Source organism: Kogia breviceps, unplaced genomic scaffold (assembly GCF_026419965.1).
Source record: "Kogia breviceps isolate mKogBre1 unplaced genomic scaffold, mKogBre1 haplotype 1 scaffold_57, whole genome shotgun sequence".
Classification (NCBI taxonomy): Eukaryota; Metazoa; Chordata; class Mammalia; order Artiodactyla; family Physeteridae; genus Kogia; species Kogia breviceps.
In genome coordinates, this window is record NW_026712012.1 from 1,025,575 (window position 1) to 1,046,603 (window position 21,029).

A 21,029-nucleotide genomic window follows, 5' to 3' on the forward strand; every position below is an offset into this window, starting at 1 on the left:
ATCATAAGTTTCTTTTTTTGTGGGACTGATTTCACTGAGGATGATCGTACCTAAATCCACTCAGGATGCTGCTACCAGCCTCATGACGTGGATTTCATGGCTGAGTGACACTCCATTGGACCTACGTAGCACCACTTGTCCACTTGTCTTTGTCCACTTGTCCACTCGTCTTTGTCCACTTGGCTCTTTCCTGGGATATGAAACGTGTACCGGAGTGGAGGTTCTTGTCAAGACAGCAGCCCTCAACTTTGGGGTCCCTGTGTCTGGTTGATTTTTTCATTTTCCCAAGGTCAACGCCCATGTGTGGAAGTGCACTATGCTCTGTGGTTCTGTCTTTTACATGGTTTGGGAAAGAGGATACCCTTGTGAAGATTGGCTGTTGGCCATTGACATCCCGCCCATCAGCTTAACAAGGCTCCCTTGACTCCGTGGGCTGTCCTGCCTTTCTGGTTTTTAGACTTTTTTCGCCTGGCCCTTTTGCCCCGGGGGGGGGGGGCGAGAGATTTCTTTGTAGTGCTGATTTGCTCTCCCAGGTTGCTTGGTTGGCCAAAAATGGCGTATGCGTCACGCCCTTTTTGGCCAACCGCATCATTGTCCACGTTCTGGCGCATTTCATGTGCTATCGGGGCCATTCCGATGTACCCGTTGACATCCGTTTCCTGCAATTCTGCCTTGCGTTCAACGCCTCTTCGTAGCCTGACCTCAATATATTTTGGGGCGATAGTTATCGTTTAGAACTCTGCAGGTTTGGGAAGTGCAGGGCCCCTGAGCTCCATTTCCCAAGTCGCTTTTTTGTGAGTGGGACGCAACACGGCTGGATGGCTTCACGCCCTATTGTCGATCCGCGGTGGCAGGCTGAGCCTCTGGTGAATTCTTCTTCGCGATGGGAAATGAGAGTGACATGTGCCCGACCAAACACCTCCAGCGAGTCTCTCATTGGTTCCCCCTCTTGCAGTTCATCCTGCGGACAAATTGCAGACGGTACGAAAGAGGCATGGAAAGGCGCCGAGTCTCCAAGTGGGGAGATTGTTAGTAAGGGGGCCTGAATGGAGAACACGAGCACCAGGAGATGAAAACCGAGGTGAGTTTCAGAAAGCTTTCCCGGTCCCACGGTGTAGCATCCGCTGGGTTTCCAATGAGTGCTTTCGCTGTCGGAAGATTGCGTTGAACCTGGAGAGTTGGGACCCATGGAATGGGGAGCACGCAGGATTCCTTTCAAGGGTCTGCATTTGCTTTCCCAACCTCACCAATCGTCTCAGCCCCAAGAGTGTCCAGCCTTATGTCTTCTGCCGCTGGGGCTGTAGATGTGGTCAATCCTGGTTGCATGCCAGTCCCTGAACGCATTTTGGAAGAATTTCTCTCTGTTTTGCCCTGCTTGTTTCTTCTTTATGTTGGAAATGTATCCTCAGAATGGGTCTGAGCTGATTTTCCCTGCTGGTTTTAGGCCGCTTTACACACCCTTGATGCACTTACACAGAGATATCAAGACTTAGCTTTTAAGATGCTTACTAGTCGGATAGATACTTGTGCGATGAACAGGGTCTGGTGAGTCCAGTTGATTGAGCAAGGAGTAGGTCGTGTCCATTCCATATTCGGTTTTCGGAAGGGTATCTGTGCTCATTTCAAACTCGAGTTTTATGCGTCACCCCACCTAACCTTTCCCCTGAAGCAGGCATAAGTGTGTTTTCTAAAAGCGTGACTCTGTTCTGTTTGGGGATTCAGTTCATGGGGAGCGATTTTTACATTCCCTCGATAAGTGATATCATAAGTTTCTTTTTTTGTGGGACTGATTTCACTGAGGATGATCGTACCTAAATCCACTCAGGATGCTGCTACCAGCCTCATGACGTGGATTTCATGGCTGAGTGACACTCCATTGGACCTACGTAGCACCACTTGTCCACTTGTCCACTTGTCTTTGTCCCCTTCTCCACTTGGCTCTTTCCTGGGATATGAAACGTGTACCGGAGTGGAGGTTCTTGTCAAGACAGCAGCCCTCAACTTTGGGGTCCCTGTGTCTGGTTGATTTTTTCATTTTCCCAAGGTCAACGCCCATGTGTGGAAGTGCCCTATGCTCTGTGGTTCTGTGTTTTACATGGTTTGGGAAAGAGGATACACTTGTGAAGATTGGCTGTTGGCCATTGACATCCCGCCCATCAGCTTAACAAGGCTCCCTTGACTCCGTGGGCTGTCCTGCCTTTCTGGTTTTTAGACTTTTTTCGCCTGACCCTTTTGCCCCGGGGGGGGGGGGCGAGAGATTTCTTTGTAGTGCGGATTTGCTCTCCCAGGTTGCTTGGTTGGCCAAAAAGGGCGTATGCGTTTTTTCCTGAATATATTCAGGAAAAAACGCATACGCCCTTTTTGGCCAACCGCATCATTGTCCACGTTCTGGCGCTTTTCATGTGCTATCGGGGCCATTCCGATGTACCCGTTGACATCCGTTTCCTGCAGTTCTGCCTTGCGTTCAGCGCCTCTTCGTAGCCTGACCTCAATATATTTTGGGGCGATAGTTATCGTTTAGAACTCTGCAGGTTTGGGAAGTGCAGTGCCCCTGAGCTCCATTTCCCAAGTCGCTTTTTTGTGAGTGGGACGCAACACGGCTGGATGGCTTCACGCCCTATTGTCGATCCGGGGTGGCAGGCTGAACCTCTGGTGAATTCTTCTTCGTGATGGGAAATGAGAGTGACATGTGCCCGACCAAACACCTCCAGCGAGTCTCTCATTGGTTTCCCCTCTTGCAGTTCATCCTGCGGACAAATTGCAGACGGTACGAAAGAGGCATGGAAAGGCGCCGAGTCTCCAAGTGGGGAGATTGTTAGTAAGGGGGCCTGAATGGAGAACACGAGCACCAGGAGATGAAAACTTAGGTGGGTTTCAGAAAGCTTTCCCGATCCCACGGTGTAGCATCCGCTGGATTTCCAATGAGTGCTTTCGCTGTCGGAAGATTGCGTTGAACCTGGAGAGTTGGGACCCATGGAAAGGGGAGCACGCAGGATTCCTTTCAAGGGTCTGCATTTGCTTTCCCAACCTCACCAATCGTCTCAGCCCCAAGAGTGTCCAGCCTTATGTCTTCTGCCGCTGGGGCTGTAGATGTGGTCAATCCTGGTTGCATGCCAGTCCCTGAACGCATTTTGGAAGAATTTCTCTCTGTTTTGCCCTGCTTGTTTCTTCTTTATGTTGGAAATGTATCCTCAGAATGGGTCTGAGCTGATTTTCCCTGCTGGTTTTAGGCCGCTTTACACACCCTTGATGCACTTACACAGAGATATCAAGACTTAGCTTTTAAGATGCTTACTAGTCGGATAGATACTTGTGCGATGAACAGGGTCTGGTGAGTCCAGTTGATTGAGCAAGGAGTAGGTCGTGTCCATTCCATATTCGGTTTTCGGAAGGGTATCTGTGCTCATTTCAAACTCGAGTTTTATGCGTCACCCCACCTCTCCTTTCCCCTGAAGCAGGCATAAGTGTGTTTTCTAAAAGCGTGACTCTGTTCTGTTTGGGGATTCAGTTCATGGGGAGCGATTTTTACATTCCCTCGATAAGTGATATCATAAGTTTCTTTTTTTGTGGGACTTATTTCACTGAGGATGATCGTACCTAAATCCACTCAGGATGCTGCTACCAGCCTCATGACGTGGATTTCATGGCTGAGTGACACTCCATTGGACCTACGTAGCACCACTTGTCCACTTGTCCACTTGTCTTTGTCCACTTCTCCACTTGGCTCTTTCCTGGGATATGAAACGTGTACCGGAGTGGAGGTTCTTGTCAAGACAGCAGCCCTCAACTTTGGGGTCCCTGTGTCTGGTTGATTTTTTCATTTTCCCAAAGTCAACGCCCATGTGTGGAAGTGCCCTATGCTCTGTGGTTCTGTGTTTTACATGGTTTGGGAAAGAGGATACACTTGTGAAGATTGGCTGTTGGCCATTGACATCCCGCCCATCAGCTTAACAAGGCTCCCTTGACTCCGTGGGCTGTCCTGCCTTTCTGGTTTTTAGACTTTTTTCGCCTGACCCTTTTGCCCCGGGGGGGGGGGCGAGAGATTACTTTGTAGTGCTGATTTGCTCTCCCAGGTTGCTTGGTTGGCCAAAAAGGGCGTATGCGTTTTTTCCTGAATATATTCAGGAAAAAACGCATACGCCCTTTTTGGCCAACCGCATCATTGTCCGCGTTCTGGCGCTTTTCATGTGCTATCGGGGCCATTCCGATGTACCCGTTGACATCCGTTTCCTGCAGTTCTGCCTTGCGTTCAGCGCCTCTTCGGAGCCTGACCTCAATATATTTTGGGGCGATAGTTATCGTTTAGAACTCTGCAGGTTTGGGAAGTGCAGTGCCCCTGAGCTCCATTTCCCAAGTCGCTTTTTTGTGAGTGGGTCGCAACACGGCTGGATGGCTTCACGCCCTATTGTCGATCCGGGGTGGCAGGCTGAACCTCTGGTGAATTCTTCTTCGTGATGGGAAATGAGAGTGACATGTGCCCGACCAAACACCTCCAGCGAGTCTCTCATTGGTTCCCCCTCTTGAAGTTCCTCCTGCGGACAAATTGCAGACGGTACGAAAGAGGCATGGAAAGGCGCCGAGTCTCCAAGTGGGGAGATTGTTAGTAAGGGGGCCTGAATGGAGAACACGAGCACCAGGAGATGAAAACTGAGGTGAGTTTCAGAAAGCTTTCCCGATCCCACGGTGTAGCATCCGCTGGGTTTCCAATGAGTGCTTTCGCTGTTGGAAGATTGCGTTGAACCTGGAGAGTTGGGACCCATGGAATGGGGAGCACGCAGGATTCCTTTCAAGGGTCTGCATTTGCTTTCCCAACCTCACCAATCGTCTCAGCCCCAAGAGTGTCCAGCCTTATGTCTTCTGCCGCTGGGGTTGTAGATGTGGTCAATCCTGGTTGCATGCCAGTCCCTGAACGCATTTTGGAAGAATTTCTCTCTGTTTTGCCCTGCTTGTTTCTTCTTTATGTTGGAAATGTATCCTCAGAATGGGTCTGAGCTGATTTTCCCTGCTGGCTTTAGGCCCCTTTACACACACTTGATGCACTTACACAGAGATATCAAGACTTAGCTTTTAAGATGCTTACTAGTCGGATAGATACTTGTGCGATGAACAGGGTCTGGTGAGTCCAGTTGATTGAGCAAGGAGTAGGTCGTGTCCATTCCATATTCGGTTTTCGGAAGGGTATCTGTGCTCATTTCAAACTCGAGTTTTATGCGTCACCCCACCTCTCCTTTCCCCTGAAGCAGGCATAAGTGTGTTTTCTAAAAGCGTGACTCTGTTCTGTTTGGGGATTCAGTTCATGGGGAGCGATTTTTACATTCCCTCGATAAGTGATATCATAAGTTTCTTTTTTTGTGGGACTTATTTCACTGAGGATGATCGTACCTAAATCCACTCAGGATGCTGCTACCAGCCTCATGACGTGGATTTCATGGCTGAGTGACACTCCATTGGACCTACGTAGCACCACTTGTCCACTTGTCCACTTGTCTTTGTCCACTTCTCCACTTGGCTCTTTCCTGGGATATGAAACGTGTACCGGAGTGGAGGTTCTTGTCAAGACAGCAGCCCTCAACTTTGGGGTCCCTGTGTCTGGTTGATTTTTTCATTTTCCCAAGGTCAACGCCCATGTGTGGAAGTGCCCTATGCTCTGTGGTTCTGTGTTTTACATGGTTTGGGAAAGAGGATACACTTGTGAAGATTGGCTGTTGGCCATTGACATCCCGCCCATCAGCTTAACAAGGCTCCCTTGACTCCGTGGGCTGTCCTGCCTTTCTGGTTTTTAGACTTTTTTCGCCTGACCCTTTTGCCCCGGGGGGGGGGGGGGGCGAGAGATTACTTTGTAGTGCTGATTTGCTCTCCCAGGTTGCTTGGTTGGCCAAAAAGGGCGTATGCGTTTTTTCCTGAATATATTCAGGAAAAAACGCATACGCCCTTTTTGGCCAACCGCATCATTGTCCACGTTCTGGCGCTTTTCATGTGCTATCGGGGCCATTCCGATGTACCCGTTGACATCCGTTTCCTGCAGTTCTGCCTTGCGTTCAGCGCCTCTTCGGAGCCTGACCTCAATATATTTTGGGGCGATAGTTATCGTTTAGAACTCTGCAGGTTTGGGAAGTGCAGTGCCCCTGAGCTCCATTTCCCAAGTCGCTTTTTTGTGAGTGGGACGCAACACGGCTGGATGGCTTCACGCCCTATTGTCGATCCGGGGTGGCAGGCTGAACCTCTGGTGAATTCTTCTTCGTGATGGGAAATGAGAGTGACATGTGCCCGACCAAACACCTCCAGCGAGTCTCTCATTGGTTCCCCCTCTTGCAGTTCCTCCTGCGGACAAATTGCAGACGGTACGAAAGAGGCATGGAAAGGCGCCGAGTCTCCAAGTGGGGAGATTGTTAGTAAGGGGGCCTGAATGGAGAACACGAGCACCAGGAGATGAAAACTGAGGTGAGTTTCAGAAAGCTTTCCCGATCGCACGGTGTAGCATCCGCTGGGTTTCCAATGAGTGCTTTCGCTGTCGGAAGATTGCGTTGAACCTGGAGAGTTGGGAGCCATGGAATGGGGAGCACGCAGGATTCCTTTCAAGGGTCTGCATTTGCTTTCCCAACCTCACCAATCGTCTCAGCCCCAAGAGTGTCCAGCCTTATGTCTTCTGCCGCTGGGGTTGTAGATGTGGTCAATCCTGGTTGCATGCCAGTCCCTGAACGCATTTTGGAAGAATTTCTCTCTGTGTTGCCCTGCTTGTTTCTTCTTTATGTTGGAAATGTATCCTCAGAATGGGTCTGAGCTGATTTTCCCTGCTGGCTTTAGGCCCCTTTACACACACTTGATGCACTTACACAGAGATATCAAGACTTAGCTTTTAAGATGCTTACTAGTCGGATAGATACTTGTGCGATGAACAGGGTCTGGTGAGTCCAGTTGATTGAGCAAGGAGTAGGTCGTGTCCATTCCATATTCGGTTTTCGGAAGGGTATCTGTGCTCATTTCAAACTCGAGTTTTATGCGTCACCGCACCTCACCTTTCCCCTGAAGCAGGCATAAGTGTGTTTTCTAAAAGCGTGACTCTGTTCTGTTTGGGGATTCCGTTCATGGGGAGCGATTTTTACATTCCCTCGATAAGTGATATCATAAGTTTCTTTTTTTGTGGGACTGATTTCACTGAGGATGATCGTACCTAAATCCACTCAGGATGCTGCTACCAGCCTCATGACGTGGATTTCATGGCTGAGTGACACTCCATTGGACCTACGTAGCACCACTTGTCCACTTGTCCACTTGTCTTTGTCCACTTCTCCACTTGGCTCTTTCCTGGGATATGAAACGTGTACCGGAGTGGAGGATCTGGTCAAGACAGCAGCCCTCAACTTTGGGGTCCCTGTGTCTGGTTGATTTTTTCATTTTCCCAAGGTCAACGCCCATGTGTGGAAGTGCCCTATGCTCTGTGGTTCTGTGTTTGACATGGTTTGGGAAAGAGGATACACTTGTGAAGATTGGCTGTTGGCCATTGACATCCCGCCCATCAGCTTAACAAGGCTCCCTTGACTCCGTGGGCTGTCCTGCCTTTCTGGTTTTTAGACTTTTTTCGCCTGACCCTTTTGCCCCGGGGGGGGGGCGAGAGATTTCTTTGTAGTGCTGATTTGCTCTCCCAGGTTGCTTGGTTGGCCAAAAAGGGCGTATGCGTCACGCCCTTTTTGGCCAACCGCATCATTGTCCACGTTCTGGCGCATTTCATGTGCTATCGGGGCCATTCCGATGTACCCGTTGACATCCGTTTCCTGCAATTCTGCCTTGCGTTCAACGCCTCTTCGTAGCCTGACCTCAATATATTTTGGGGCGATAGTTATCGTTTAGAACTCTGCAGGTTTGGGAAGTGCAGTGCCCCTGAGCTCCATTTCCCAAGTCGCTTTTTTGTGAGTGGGACGCAACACGGCTGGATGGCTTCACGCCCTATTGTCGATCCGCGGTGGCAGGCTGAGCCTCTGGTGAATTCTTCTTCGCGATGGGAAATGAGAGTGACATGTGCCCGACCAAACACCTCCAGCGAGTCTCTCATTGGTTCCCCCTCTTGCAGTTCATCCTGCGGACAAATTGCAGACGGTACGAAAGAGGCATGGAAAGGCGCCGAGTCTCCAAGTGGGGAGATTGTTAGTAAGGGGGCCTGAATGGAGAACACGAGCACCAGGAGATGAAAACTGAGGTGAGTTTCAGAAAGCTTTCCCGGTCCCACGGTGTAGCATCCGCTGGGTTTCCAATGAGTGCTTTCGCTGTCGGAAGATTGCGTTGAACCTGGAGAGTTGGGACCCATGGAATGGGGAGCACGCAGGATTCCTTTCAAGGGTCTGCATTTGCTTTCCCAACCTCACCAATCGTCTCAGCCCCAAGAGTGTCCAGCCTTATGTCTTCTGCCGCTGGGGCTGTAGATGTGGTCAATCCTGGTTGCATGCCAGTCCCTGAACGCATTTTGGAAGAATTTCTCTCTGTTTTGCCCTGCTTGTTTCTTCTTTATGTTGGAAATGTATCCTCAGAATGGGTCTGAGCTGATTTTCCCTGCTGGTTTTAGGCCGCTTTACACACCCTTGATGCACTTACACAGAGATATCAAGACTTAGCTTTTAAGATGCTTACTAGTCGGATAGATACTTGTGCGATGAACAGGGTCTGGTGAGTCCAGTTGATTGAGCAAGGAGTAGGTCGTGTCCATTCCATATTCGGTTTTCGGAAGGGTATCTGTGCTCATTTCAAACTCGAGTTTTATGCGTCACCCCACCTCACCTTTCCCCTGAAGCAGGCATAAGTGTGTTTTCTAAAAGCGTGACTCTGTTCTGTTTGGGGATTCAGTTCATGGGGAGCGATTTTTACATTCCCTCGATAAGTGATATCATAAGTTTCTTTTTTTGTGGGACTGATTTCACTGAGGATGATCGTACCTAAATCCACTCAGGATGCTGCTACCAGCCTCATGACGTGGATTTCATGGCTGAGTGACACTCCATTGGACCTACGTAGCACCACTTGTCCACTTGTCCACTTGTCTTTGTCCACTTCTCCACTTGGCTCTTTCCTGGGATATGAAACGTGTACTGGAGTGGAGGTTCTTGTCAAGACAGCAGCCCTCAACTTTGGGGTCCCTGTGTCTGGTTGATTTTTTCATTTTCCCAAGGTCAACGCCCATGTGTGGAAGTGCCCTATGCTCTGTGGTTCTGTGTTTTACATGGTTTGGGAAAGAGGATACACTTGTGAAGATTGGCTGTTGGCCATTGACATCCCGCCCATCAGCTTAACAAGGCTCCCTTGACTCCGTGGGCTGTCCTGCCTTTCTGGTTTTTAGACTTTTTTCGCCTGACCCTTTTGCCCCGGGGGGGGGGGCGAGAGATTTCTTTGTAGTGCTGATTTGCTCTCCCAGGTTGCTTGGTTGGCCAAAAAGGGCGTATGCGTTTTTTCCTGAATATATTCAGGAAAAAACGCATACGCCCTTTTTGGCCAACCGCATCATTGTCCACGTTCTGGCGCTTTTCATGTGCTATCGGGGCCATTCTGATGTACCCGTTGACATCCGTTTCCTGCAGTTCTGCCTTGCGTTCAGCGCCTCTTCGGAGCCTGACCTCAATATATTTTGGGGCGATAGTTATCGTTTAGAACTCTGCAGGTTTGGGAAGTGCAGTGCCCCTGAGCTCCATTTCCCAAGTCGCTTTTTTGTGAGTGGGACGCAACACGGCTGGATGGCTTCACGCCCTATTGTCGATCCGCGGTGGCAGGCTGAACCGCTGGTGAATTCTTCTTCGTGATGGGAAATGAGAGTGACATGTGCCCGACCAAACACCTCCAGCGAGTCTCTCATTGGTTCCCCCTCTTGCAGTTCCTCCTGCGGACAAATTGCAGACGGTACGAAAGAGGCATGGAAAGGCGCCGAGTCTCCAAGTGAGGAGATTGTTAGTAAGGGGGCCTGAATGGAGAACACGAGCACCAGGAGAGGAAAACTGAGGTGAGTTTCAGAAAGCTTTCCCGATCCCACGGTGTAGCATCCGCTGGGTTTCCAATGAGTGCTTTCGCTGTCGGAAGATTGCGTTGAACCTGGAGAGTTGGGAGCCATGGAATGGGGAGCACGCAGGATTCCTTTCAAGGGTCTGCATTTGCTTTCCCAACCTCACCAATCGTCTCAGCCCCAAGAGTGTCCAGCCTTATGTCTTCTGCCGCTGGGGCTGTAGATGTGGTCAATCCTGGTTGCATGCCAGTCCCTGAACGCATTTTGGAAGAATTTCTCTCTGTTTTGCCCTGCTTGTTTCTTCTTTGTGTTGGAAATGTATCCTCAGAATGGGTCTGAGCTGATTTTCCCTGCTGGTTTTAGGCCGCTTTACACACCCTTGATGCACTTACACAGAGATATCAAGACTTAGCTTTTAAGATGCTTACTAGTCGGATAGATACTTGTGCGATGAACAGGGTCTGGTGAGTCCAGTTGATTGAGCAAGGAGTAGGTCGTGTCCATTCCATATTCGGTTTTCGGAAGGGTATCTGTGCTCATTTCAAACTCGAGTTTTATGCGTCACCGCACCTCACCTTTCCCCTGAAGCAGGCATAAGTGTGTTTTCTAAAAGCGTGACTCTGTTCTGTTTGGGGATTCCGTTCATGGGGAGCGATTTTTACATTCCCTCGATAAGTGATATCATAAGTTTCTTTTTTTGTGGGACTGATTTCACTGAGGATGATCGTACCTAAATCCACTCAGGATGCTGCTACCAGCCTCATGACGTGGATTTCATGGCTGAGTGACACTCCATTGGACCTACGTAGCACCACTTGTCCACTTGTCTTTGTCCACTTGTCCACTCGTCTTTGTCCACTTGGCTCTTTCCTAGGATATGAAACGTGTACCGGAGTGGAGGTTCTTGTCAAGACAGCAGCCCTCAACTTTGGGGTCCCTGTGTCTGGTTGATTTTTTCATTTTCCCAAGGTCAACGCCCATGTGTGGAAGTGCACTATGCTCTGTGGTTCTGTCTTTTACATGGTTTGGGAAAGAGGATACCCTTGTGAAGATTGGCTGTTGGCCATTGACATCCCGCCCATCAGCTTAACAAGGCTCCCTTGACTCCGTGGGCTGTCCTGCCTTTCTGGTTTTTAGACTTTTTTCGCCTGGCCCTTTTGCCCCGGGGGGGGGGGGGCGAGAGATTTCTTTGTAGTGCTGATTTGCTCTCCCAGGTTGCTTGGTTGGCCAAAAATGGCGTATGCGTCACGCCCTTTTTGGCCAACCGCATCATTGTCCACGTTCTGGCGCATTTCATGTGCTATCGGGGCCATTCCGATGTACCCGTTGACATCCGTTTCCTGCAATTCTGCCTTGCGTTCAACGCCTCTTCGTAGCCTGACCTCAATATATTTTGGGGCGATAGTTATCGTTTAGAACTCTGCAGGTTTGGGAAGTGCAGGGCCCCTGAGCTCCATTTCCCAAGTCGCTTTTTTGTGAGTGGGACGCAACACGGCTGGATGGCTTCACGCCCTATTGTCGATCCGCGGTGGCAGGCTGAGCCTCTGGTGAATTCTTCTTCGCGATGGGAAATGAGAGTGACATGTGCCCGACCAAACACCTCCAGCGAGTCTCTCATTGGTTTCCCCTCTTGCAGTTCATCCTGCGGACAAATTGCAGACGGTACGAAAGAGGCATGGAAAGGCGCCTAGTCTCCAAGTGGGGAGATTGTTAGTAAGGGGGCCTGAATGGAGAACACGAGCACCAGGAGATGAAAACCGAGGTGAGTTTCAGAAAGCTTTCCCGGTCCCACGGTGTAGCATCCGCTGGGTTTCCAATGAGTGCTTTCGCTGTCGGAAGATTGCGTTGAACCTGGAGAGTTGGGAGCCATGGAATGGGGAGCACGCAGGATTCCTTTCAAGGGTCTGCATTTGCTTTCCCAACCTCACCAATCGTCTCAGCCCCAAGAGTGTCCAGCCTTATGTCTTCTGCCGCTGGGGCTGTAGATGTGGTCAATCCTGGTTGCATGCCAGTCCCTGAACGCATTTTGGAAGAATTTCTCTCTGTTTTGCCCTGCTTGTTTCTTCTTTATGTTGGAAATGTATCCTCAGAATGGGTCTGAGCTGATTTTCCCTGCTGGTTTTAGGCCGCTTTACACACCCTTGATGCACTTACACAGAGATATCAAGACTTAGCTTTTAAGATGCTTACTAGTCGGATAGATACTTGTGCGATGAACAGGGTCTGGTGAGTCCAGTTGATTGAGCAAGGAGTAGGTCGTGTCCATTCCATATTCGGTTTTCGGAAGGGTATCTGTGCTCATTTCAAACTCGAGTTTTATGCGTCACCCCACCTAACCTTTCCCCTGAAGCAGGCATAAGTGTGTTTTCTAAAAGCGTGACTCTGTTCTGTTTGGGGATTCAGTTCATGGGGAGCGATTTTTACATTCCCTCGATAAGTGATATCATAAGTTTCTTTTTTTGTGGGACTGATTTCACTGAGGATGATCGTACCTAAATCCACTCAGGATGCTGCTACCAGCCTCATGTCGTGGATTTCATGGCTGAGTGACACTCCATTGGACCTACGTAGCACCACTTGTCCACTTGTCCACTTGTCTTTGTCCACTTCTCCACTTGGCTCTTTCCTGGGATATGAAACGTGTACCGGAGTGGAGGTTCTTGTCAAGACAGCAGCCCTCAACTTTGGGGTCCCTGTGTCTGGTTGATTTTTTCATTTTCCCAAGGTCAACGCCCATGTGTGGAAGTGCCCTATGCTCTGTGGCTCTGTGTTTTACATGGTTTGGGAAAGAGGATACACTTGTGAAGATTGGCTGTTGGCCATTGACATCCCGCCCATCAGCTTAACAAGGCTCCCTTGACTCCGTGGGCTGTCCTGCCTTTCTGGTTTTTAGACTTTTTTCGCCTGACCCTTTTGCCCCGGGGGGGGGGGGGCGAGAGATTTCTTTGTAGTGCTGATTTGCTCTCCCAGGTTGCTTGGTTGGCCAAAAAGGGCGTATGCGTTTTTTCCTGAATATATTCAGGAAAAAACGCATACGCCCTTTTTGGCCAACCGCATCATTGTCCACGTTCTGGCGCTTTTCATGTGCTATCGGGGCCATTCTGATGTACCCGTTGACATCCGTTTCCTGCAGTTCTGCCTTGCGTTCAGCGCCTCTTCGGAGCCTGACCTCAATATATTTTGGGGCGATAGTTATCGTTTAGAACTCTGCAGGTTTGGGAAGTGCAGTGCCCCTGAGCTCCATTTCCCAAGTCGCTTTTTTGTGAGTGGGACGCAACACGGCTGGATGGCTTCACGCCCTATTGTCGATCCGGGGTGGCAGGCTGAACCTCTGGTGAATTCTTCTTCGTGATGGGAAATGAGAGTGACATGTGCCCGACCAAACACCTCCAGCGAGTCTCTCATTGGTTCCCCCTCTTGCAGTTCATCCTGCGGACAAATTGCAGACGGTACGAAAGAGGCATGGAAAGGCGCCGAGTCTCCAAGTGGGGAGATTGTTAGTAAGGGGGACTGAATGGAGAACACGAGCACCAGGAGAGGAAAAGTGAGGTGAGTTTCAGAAAGCTTTCCCGATCCCACGGTGTAGCATCCGCTGGGTTTCCAATGAGTGCTTTCGCTGTCGGAAGATTGCGTTGAACCTGGAGAGTTGGGAGCCATGGAATGGGGAGCACGCAGGATTCCTTTCAAGGGTCTGCATTTGCTTTCCCAACCTCACCAATCGTCTCAGCCCCAAGAGAGTCCAGCCTTATGTCTTCTGCCGCTGGGGCTGTAGATGTGGTCAATCCTGGTTGCATGCCAGTCCCTGAACGCATTTTGGAAGAATTTCTCTCTGTTTTGCCCTGCTTGTTTCTTCTTTGTGTTGGAAATGTATCCTCAGAATGGGTCTGAGCTGATTTTCCCTGCTGGTTTTAGGCCGCTTTACACACCCTTGATGCACTTACACAGAGATATCAAGACTTAGCTTTTAAGATGCTTACTAGTCGGATAGATACTTGTGCGATGAACAGGGTCTGGTGAGTCCAGTTGATTGAGCAAGGAGTAGGTCGTGTCCATTCCATATTCGGTTTTCGGAAGGGTATCTGTGCTCATTACAAACTCGAGTTTTATGCGTCACCGCACCTCACCTTTCCCCTGAAGCAGGCATAAGTGTGTTTTCTAAAAGCGTGACTCTGTTCTGTTTGGGGATTCCGTTCATGGGGAGCGATTTTTACATTCCCTCGATAAGTGATATCATAAGTTTCTTTTTTTGTGGGACTTATTTCACTGAGGATGATCGTACCTAAATCCACTCAGGATGCTGCTACCAGCCTCATGACGTGGACTTCATGGCTGAGTGACACTCCATTGGACCTACGTAGCACCACTTGTCCACTTGTCCACTTGTCTTTGTCCACTTGTCCACTCGTCTTTGTCCACTTGGCTCTTTCCTGGGATATGAAACGTGTACCGGAGTGGAGGTTCTTGTCAAGACAGCAGCCCTCAACTTTGGGGTCCCTGTGTCTGGTTGATTTTTTCATTTTCCCAAGGTCAACGCCCATGTGTGGAAGTGCACTATGCTCTGTGGTTCTGTCTTTTACATGGTTTGGGAAAGAGGATACCCTTGTGAAGATTGGCTGTTGGCCATTGACATCCCGCCCATCAGCTTAACAAGGCTCCCTTGACTCCGTGGGCTGTCCTGCCTTTCTGGTTTTTAGACTTTTTTCGCCTGGCCCTTTTGCCCCGGGGGGGGGGGGGGGCGAGAGATTTCTTTGTAGTGCTGATTTGCTCTCCCAGGTTGCTTGGTTGGCCAAAAATGGCGTATGCGTCACGCCCTTTTTGGCCAACCGCATCATTGTCCACGTTCTGGCGCATTTCATGTGCTATCGGGGCCATTCCGATGTACCCGTTGACATCCGTTTCCTGCAATTCTGCCTTGCGTTCAACGCCTCTTCGTAGCCTGACCTCAATATATTTTGGGGCGATAGTTATCGTTTAGAACTCTGCAGGTTTGGGAAGTGCAGTGCCCCTGAGCTCCATTTCCCAAGTCGCTTTTTTGTGAGTGGGACGCAACACGGCTGGATGGCTTCACGCCCTATTGTCGATCCGCGGTGGCAGGCTGAGCCTCTGGTGAAATCTTCTTCGCGATGGGAAATGAGAGTGACATGTGCCCGACCAAACACCTCCAGCGAGTCTCTCATTGGTTCCCCCTCTTGCAGTTCATCCTGCGGACAAATTGCAGACGGTACGAAAGAGGCATGGAAAGGCGCCGAGTCTCCAAGTGGGGAGATTGTTAGTAAGGGGGCCTGAATGGAGAACACGAGCACCAGGAGATGAAAACCGAGGTGAGTTTCAGAAAGCTTTCCCGATCCCACGGTGTAGCATCCGCTGGGTTTCCAATGAGTGCTTTCGCTGTCGGAAGATTGCGTTGAACCTGGAGAGTTGGGACCCATGGAAAGGGGAGCACGCAGGATTCCTTTCAAGGGTCTGCATTTGCTTTCCCAACCTCACCAATCGTCTCAGCCCCAAGAGTGTCCAGCCTTATGTCTTCTGCCGCTGGGGCTGTAGATGTGGTCAATCCTGGTTGCATGCCAGTCCCTGAACGCATTTTGGAAGAATTTCTCTCTGTTTTGCCCTGCTTGTTTCTTCTTTATGTTGGAAATGTATCCTCAGAATGGGTCTGTGCTGATTTTCCCTGCTGGTTTTAGGTCGCTTTACACACCCTTGATGCACTTACACAGAGATATCAAGACTTAGCTTTTAAGATGCTTACTAGTCGGATAGATACTTGTGCGATGAACAGGGTCTGGTGAGTCCAGTTGATTGAGCAAGGAGTAGGTCGTGTCCATTCCATATTCGGTTTTCGGAAGGGTATCTGTGCTCATTTCAAACTCGAGTTTTATGCGTCACCCCACCTAACCTTTCCCCTGAAGCAGGCATACGTGTGTTTTCTAAAAGCGTGACTCTGTTCTGTTTGGGGATTCAGTTCATGGGGAGCGATTTTTACATTCCCTCGATAAGTGATATCATAAGTTTCTTTTTTTGTGGGACTGATTTCACTGAGGATGATCGTACCTAAATCCACTCAGGATGCTGCTACCAGCCTCATGTCGTGGATTTCATGGCTGAGTGACACTCCATTGGACCTACGTAGCACCACTTGTCCACTTGTCCACTTGTCTTTGTCCACTTCTCCACTTGGCTCTTTCCTGGGATATGAAACGTGTACCGGAGTGGAGGTTCTTGTCAAGACAGCAGCCCTCAACTTTGGGGTCCCTGTGTCTGGTTGATTTTTTCATTTTCCCAAGGTCAACGCCCATGTGTGGAAGTGCCCTATGCTCTGTGGTTCTGTGTTTTACATGGTTTGGGAAAGAGGATACACTTGTGAAGATTGGCTGTTGGCCATTGACATCCCGCCCATCAGCTTAACAAGGCTCCCTTGACTCCGTGGGCTGTCCTGCCTTTCTGGTTTTTAGACTTTTTTCGCCTGACCCTTTTGCCCCGGGGGGGGGGGGCGAGAGATTTCTTTGTAGTGCTGATTTGCTCTCCCAGGTTGCTTGGTTGGCCAAAAAGGGCGTATGCGTTTTTTCCTGAATATATTCAGGAAAAAACGCATACGCCCTTTTTGGCCAACCGCATCATTGTCCACGTTCTGGCGCTTTTCATGTGCTATCGGGGCCATTCCGATGTACCCGTTGACATCCGTTTCCTGCAGTTCTGCCTTGCGTTCAGCGCCTCTTCGTAGCCTGACCTCAATATATTTTGGGGCGATAGTTATCGTTTAGAACTCTGCAGGTTTGGGAAGTGCAGTGCCCCTGAGCTCCATTTCCCAAGTCGCTTTTTTGTGAGTGGGACGCAACACGGCTGGATGGCTTCACGCCCTATTGTCGATCCGGGGTGGCAGGCTGAACCTCTGGTGAATTCTTCTTCGTGATGGGAAATGAGAGTGACATGTGCCCGACCAAACACCTCCAGCGAGTCTCTCATTGGTTTCCCCTCTTGCAGTTCATCCTGCGGACAAATTGCAGACGGTACGAAAGAGGCATGGAAAGGCGCCGAGTCTCCAAGTGGGGAGATTGTTAGTAAGGGGGCCTGAATGGAGAACACGAGCACCAGGAGATGAAAACTTAGGTGGGTTTCAGAAAGCTTTCCCGATCCCACGGTGTAGCATCCGCTGGGTTTCCAATGAGTGCTTTCGCTGTCGGAAGATTGCGTTGAACCTGGAGAGTTGGGACCCATGGAAAGGGGAGCACGCAGGATTCCTTTCAAGGGTCTGCATTTGCTTTCCCAACCTCACCAATCGTCTCAGCCCCAAGAGTGTCCAGCCTTATGTCTTCTGCCGCTGGGGCTGTAGATGTGGTCAATCCTGGTTGCATGCCAGTCCCTGAACGCATTTTGGAAGAATTTCTCTCTGTTTTGCCCTGCTTGTTTCTTCTTTATGTTGGAAATGTATCCTCAGAATGGGTCTGAGCTGATTTTCCCTGCTGGTTTTAGGCCGCTTTACACACACTTGATGCACTTACACAGAGATATCAAGACTTAGCTTTTAAGATGCTTACTAGTCGGATAGATACTTGTGCGATGAACAGGGTCTGGTGAGTCCAGTTGATTGAGCAAGGAGTAGGTCGTGTCCATTCCATATTCGGTTTTCGGAAGGGTATCTGTGCTCATTTCAAACTCGAGTTTTATGCGTCACCCCACCTCTCCTTTCCCCTGAAGCAGGCATAAGTGTGTTTTCTAAAAGCGTGACTCTGTTCTGTTTGGGGATTCCGTTCATGGGGAGCGATTTTTACATTCCCTCGATAAGTGATATCATAAGTTTCTTTTTTTGTGGGACTTATTTCACTGAGGATGATCGTACCTAAATCCACTCAGGATGCTGCTACCAGCCTCATGACGTGGATTTCATGGCTGAGTGACACTCCATTGGACCTACGTAGCACCACTTGTCCACTTGTCCACTTGTCTTTGTCCACTTGTCCACTCGTCTTTGTCCACTTGGCTCTTTCCTGGGATATGAAACGTGTACCGGAGTGGAGGTTCTTGTCAAGACAGCAGCCCTCAACTTTGGGGTCCCTGTGTCTGGTTGATTTTTTCATTTTCCCAAGGTCAACGCCCATGTGTGGAAGTGCCCTATGCTCTGTGGTTCTGTCTTTTACATGGTTTGGGAAAGAGGATACACTTGTGAAGATTGGCTGTTGGCCATTGACATCCCGCCCATCAGCTTAACAAGGCTCCCTTGACTCCGTGGGCTGTCCTGCCTTTCTGGTTTTTAGACTTTTTTCGCCTGGCCCTTTTGCCCCCGGGGGGGGGGCGAGAGATTTCTTTGTAGTGCTGATTTGCTCTCCCAGGTTGCTTGGTTGGCCAAAAATGGCGTATCCGTCACGCCCTTTTTGGCCAACCGCATCATTGTCCACGTTCTGGCGCATTTCATGTGCTATCGGGGCCATTCCGATGTACCCGTTGACATCCGTTTCCTGCAATTCTGCCTTGCTTTCAACGCCTCTTCGTACCCTGACCTCAATATATTTTGGGGCGATAGTTATCGTTTAGAACTCTGCAGGTTTGGGAAGTGCAGTGCCCCTAGGCTCCATTTCCCAAGTCGCTTTTTTGTGAGTGGGACGCAACACGGCTGGATGGCTTCACGCCCTATTGTCGATCCGCGGTGGCAGGCTGAGCCTCTGGTGAATTCTTCTTCGCGATGGGAAATGAGAGTGACATGTGCCCGACCAAACACCTCCAGCGAGTCTCTCATTGGTTCCCCCTCTTGCAGTTCATCCTGCGGACAAATTGCAGACGGTACGAAAGAGGCATGGAAAGGCGCCGAGTCTCCAAGTGGGGAGATTGTTAGTAAGGGGGCCTGAATGGAGAACACGAGCACCAGGAGAGGAAAACTGAGGTGAGTTTCAGAAAGCTTTCCCGATCCCACGGTGTAGCATCCGCTGGGTTTCCAATGAGTGCTTTCGCTGTCGGAAGATTGCGTTGAACCTGGAGAGTTGGGACCCATGGAATGGGGAGCACGCAGGATTCCTTTCAAGGGTCTGCATTTGCTTTCCCAACCTCACCAATCGTCTCAGCCCCAAGAGTGTCCAGCCTTATGTCTTCTGCCGCTGGGGCTGTAGATGTGGTCAATCCTGGTTGCATGCCAGTCCCTGAACGCATTTTGGAAGAATTTCTCTCTGTTTTGCCCTGCTTGTTTCTTCTTTGTGTTGGAAATGTATCCTCAGAATGGGTCTGAGCTGATTTTCCCTGCTGGTTTTAGGCCGCTTTACACACCCTTGATGCACTTACACAGAGATATCAAGACTTAGCTTTTAAGATGCTTACTAGTCGGATAGATACTTGTGCGATGAACAGGGTCTGGTGAGTCCAGTTGATTGAGCAAGGAGTAGGTCGTGTCCATTCCATATTCGGTTTTCGGAAGGGTATCTGTGCTCATTTCAAACTCGAGTTTTATGCGTCACCGCACCTCACCTTTCCCCTGAAGCAGGCATAAGTGTGTTTTCTAAAAGCGTGACTCTGTTCTGTTTGGGGATTCCGTTCATGGGGAGCGATTTTTACATTCCCTCGATAAGTGATATCATAAGTTTCTTTTTTTGTGGGACTTATTTCACTGAGGATGATCGTACCTAAATCCACTCAGGATGCTGCTACCAGCCTCATGACGTGGATTTCATGGCTGAGTGACACTCCATTGGACCTACGTAGCACCACTTGTCCACTTGTCCACTTGTCTTTGTCCACTTGTCCACTCGTCTTTGTCCACTTGGCTCTTTCCTGGGATATGAAACGTGTACCGGAGTGGAGGTTCTTGTCAAGACAGCAGCCCTCAACTTTGGGGTCCCTGTGTCTGGTTGATTTTTTCATTTTCCCAAGGTCAACGCCCATGTGTGGAAGTGCCCTATGCTCTGTGGTTCTGTGTTTTACATGGTTTGGGAAAGAGGATACACTTGTGAAGATTGGCTGTTGGCCATTGACATCCCGCCCATCAGCTTAACAAGGCTCCCTTGACTCCGTGGGCTGTCCTGCCTTTCTGGTTTTTAGACTTTTTTCGCCTGGCCCTTTTGCCCCGGGGGGGGGGCCCGAGAGATTTCTTTGTAGTGCTGATTTGCTCTCCCAGGTTGCTTGGTTGGCCAAAAAGGGCGTATGCGTTTTTTCCTGAATATATTCAGGAAAAAACGCATACGCCCTTTTTGGCCAACCGCATCATTGTCCACGTTCTGGCGCTTTTCATGTGCTATCGGGGCCATTCCGATGTACCCGTTGACATCCGTTTCCTGCAGTTCTGCCTTGCGTTCAGCGCCTCTTCGTAGCCTGCGCTCAATATATTTTGGGGCGATAGTTATCGTTTAGAACTCTGCAGGTTTGGGAAGTGCAGGGCCCCTGAGCTCCATTTCCCAAGTCGCTTTTTTGTGAGTGGGACGCAACACGGCTGGATGGCTTCACGCCCTATTGTCGATCCGCGGTGGCAGGCTGAACCGCTGGTGAATTCTTCTTCGTGATGGGAAATGAGAGTGACATGTGCCCGACCAAACACCTCCAGCGAGTCTCTCATTGGTTCCCCCTCTTGCAGTTCCTCCTGCGGACAAATTGCAGACGGTACGAAAGAGGCATGGAAAGGCGCCGAGTCTCCAAGTGGGGAGATTGTTAGTAAGGGGGCCTGAATGGAGAACACGAGCACCAGGAGAGGAAAACTGAGGTGAGTTTCAGAAAGCTTTCCCGATCCCACGGTGTAGCATCCGCTGGGTTTCCAATGAGTGCTTTCGCTGTCGGAAGATTGCGTTGAACCTGGAGAGTTGGGAGCCATGGAATGGGGAGCACGCAGGATTCCTTTCAAGGGTCTGCATTTGCTTTCCCAACCTCACCAATCGTCTCAGCCCCAAGAGTGTCCAGCCTTCTGTCTTCTGCCGCTGGGGCTGTAGATGTGGTCAATCCTGGTTGCATGCCAGTCCCTGAACGCATTTTGGAAGAATTTCTCTCTGTTTTGCCCTGCTTGTTTCTTCTTTGTGTTGGAAATGTATCCTCAGAATGGGTCTGAGCTGATTTTCCCTGCTGGTTTTAGGCCGCTTTACAC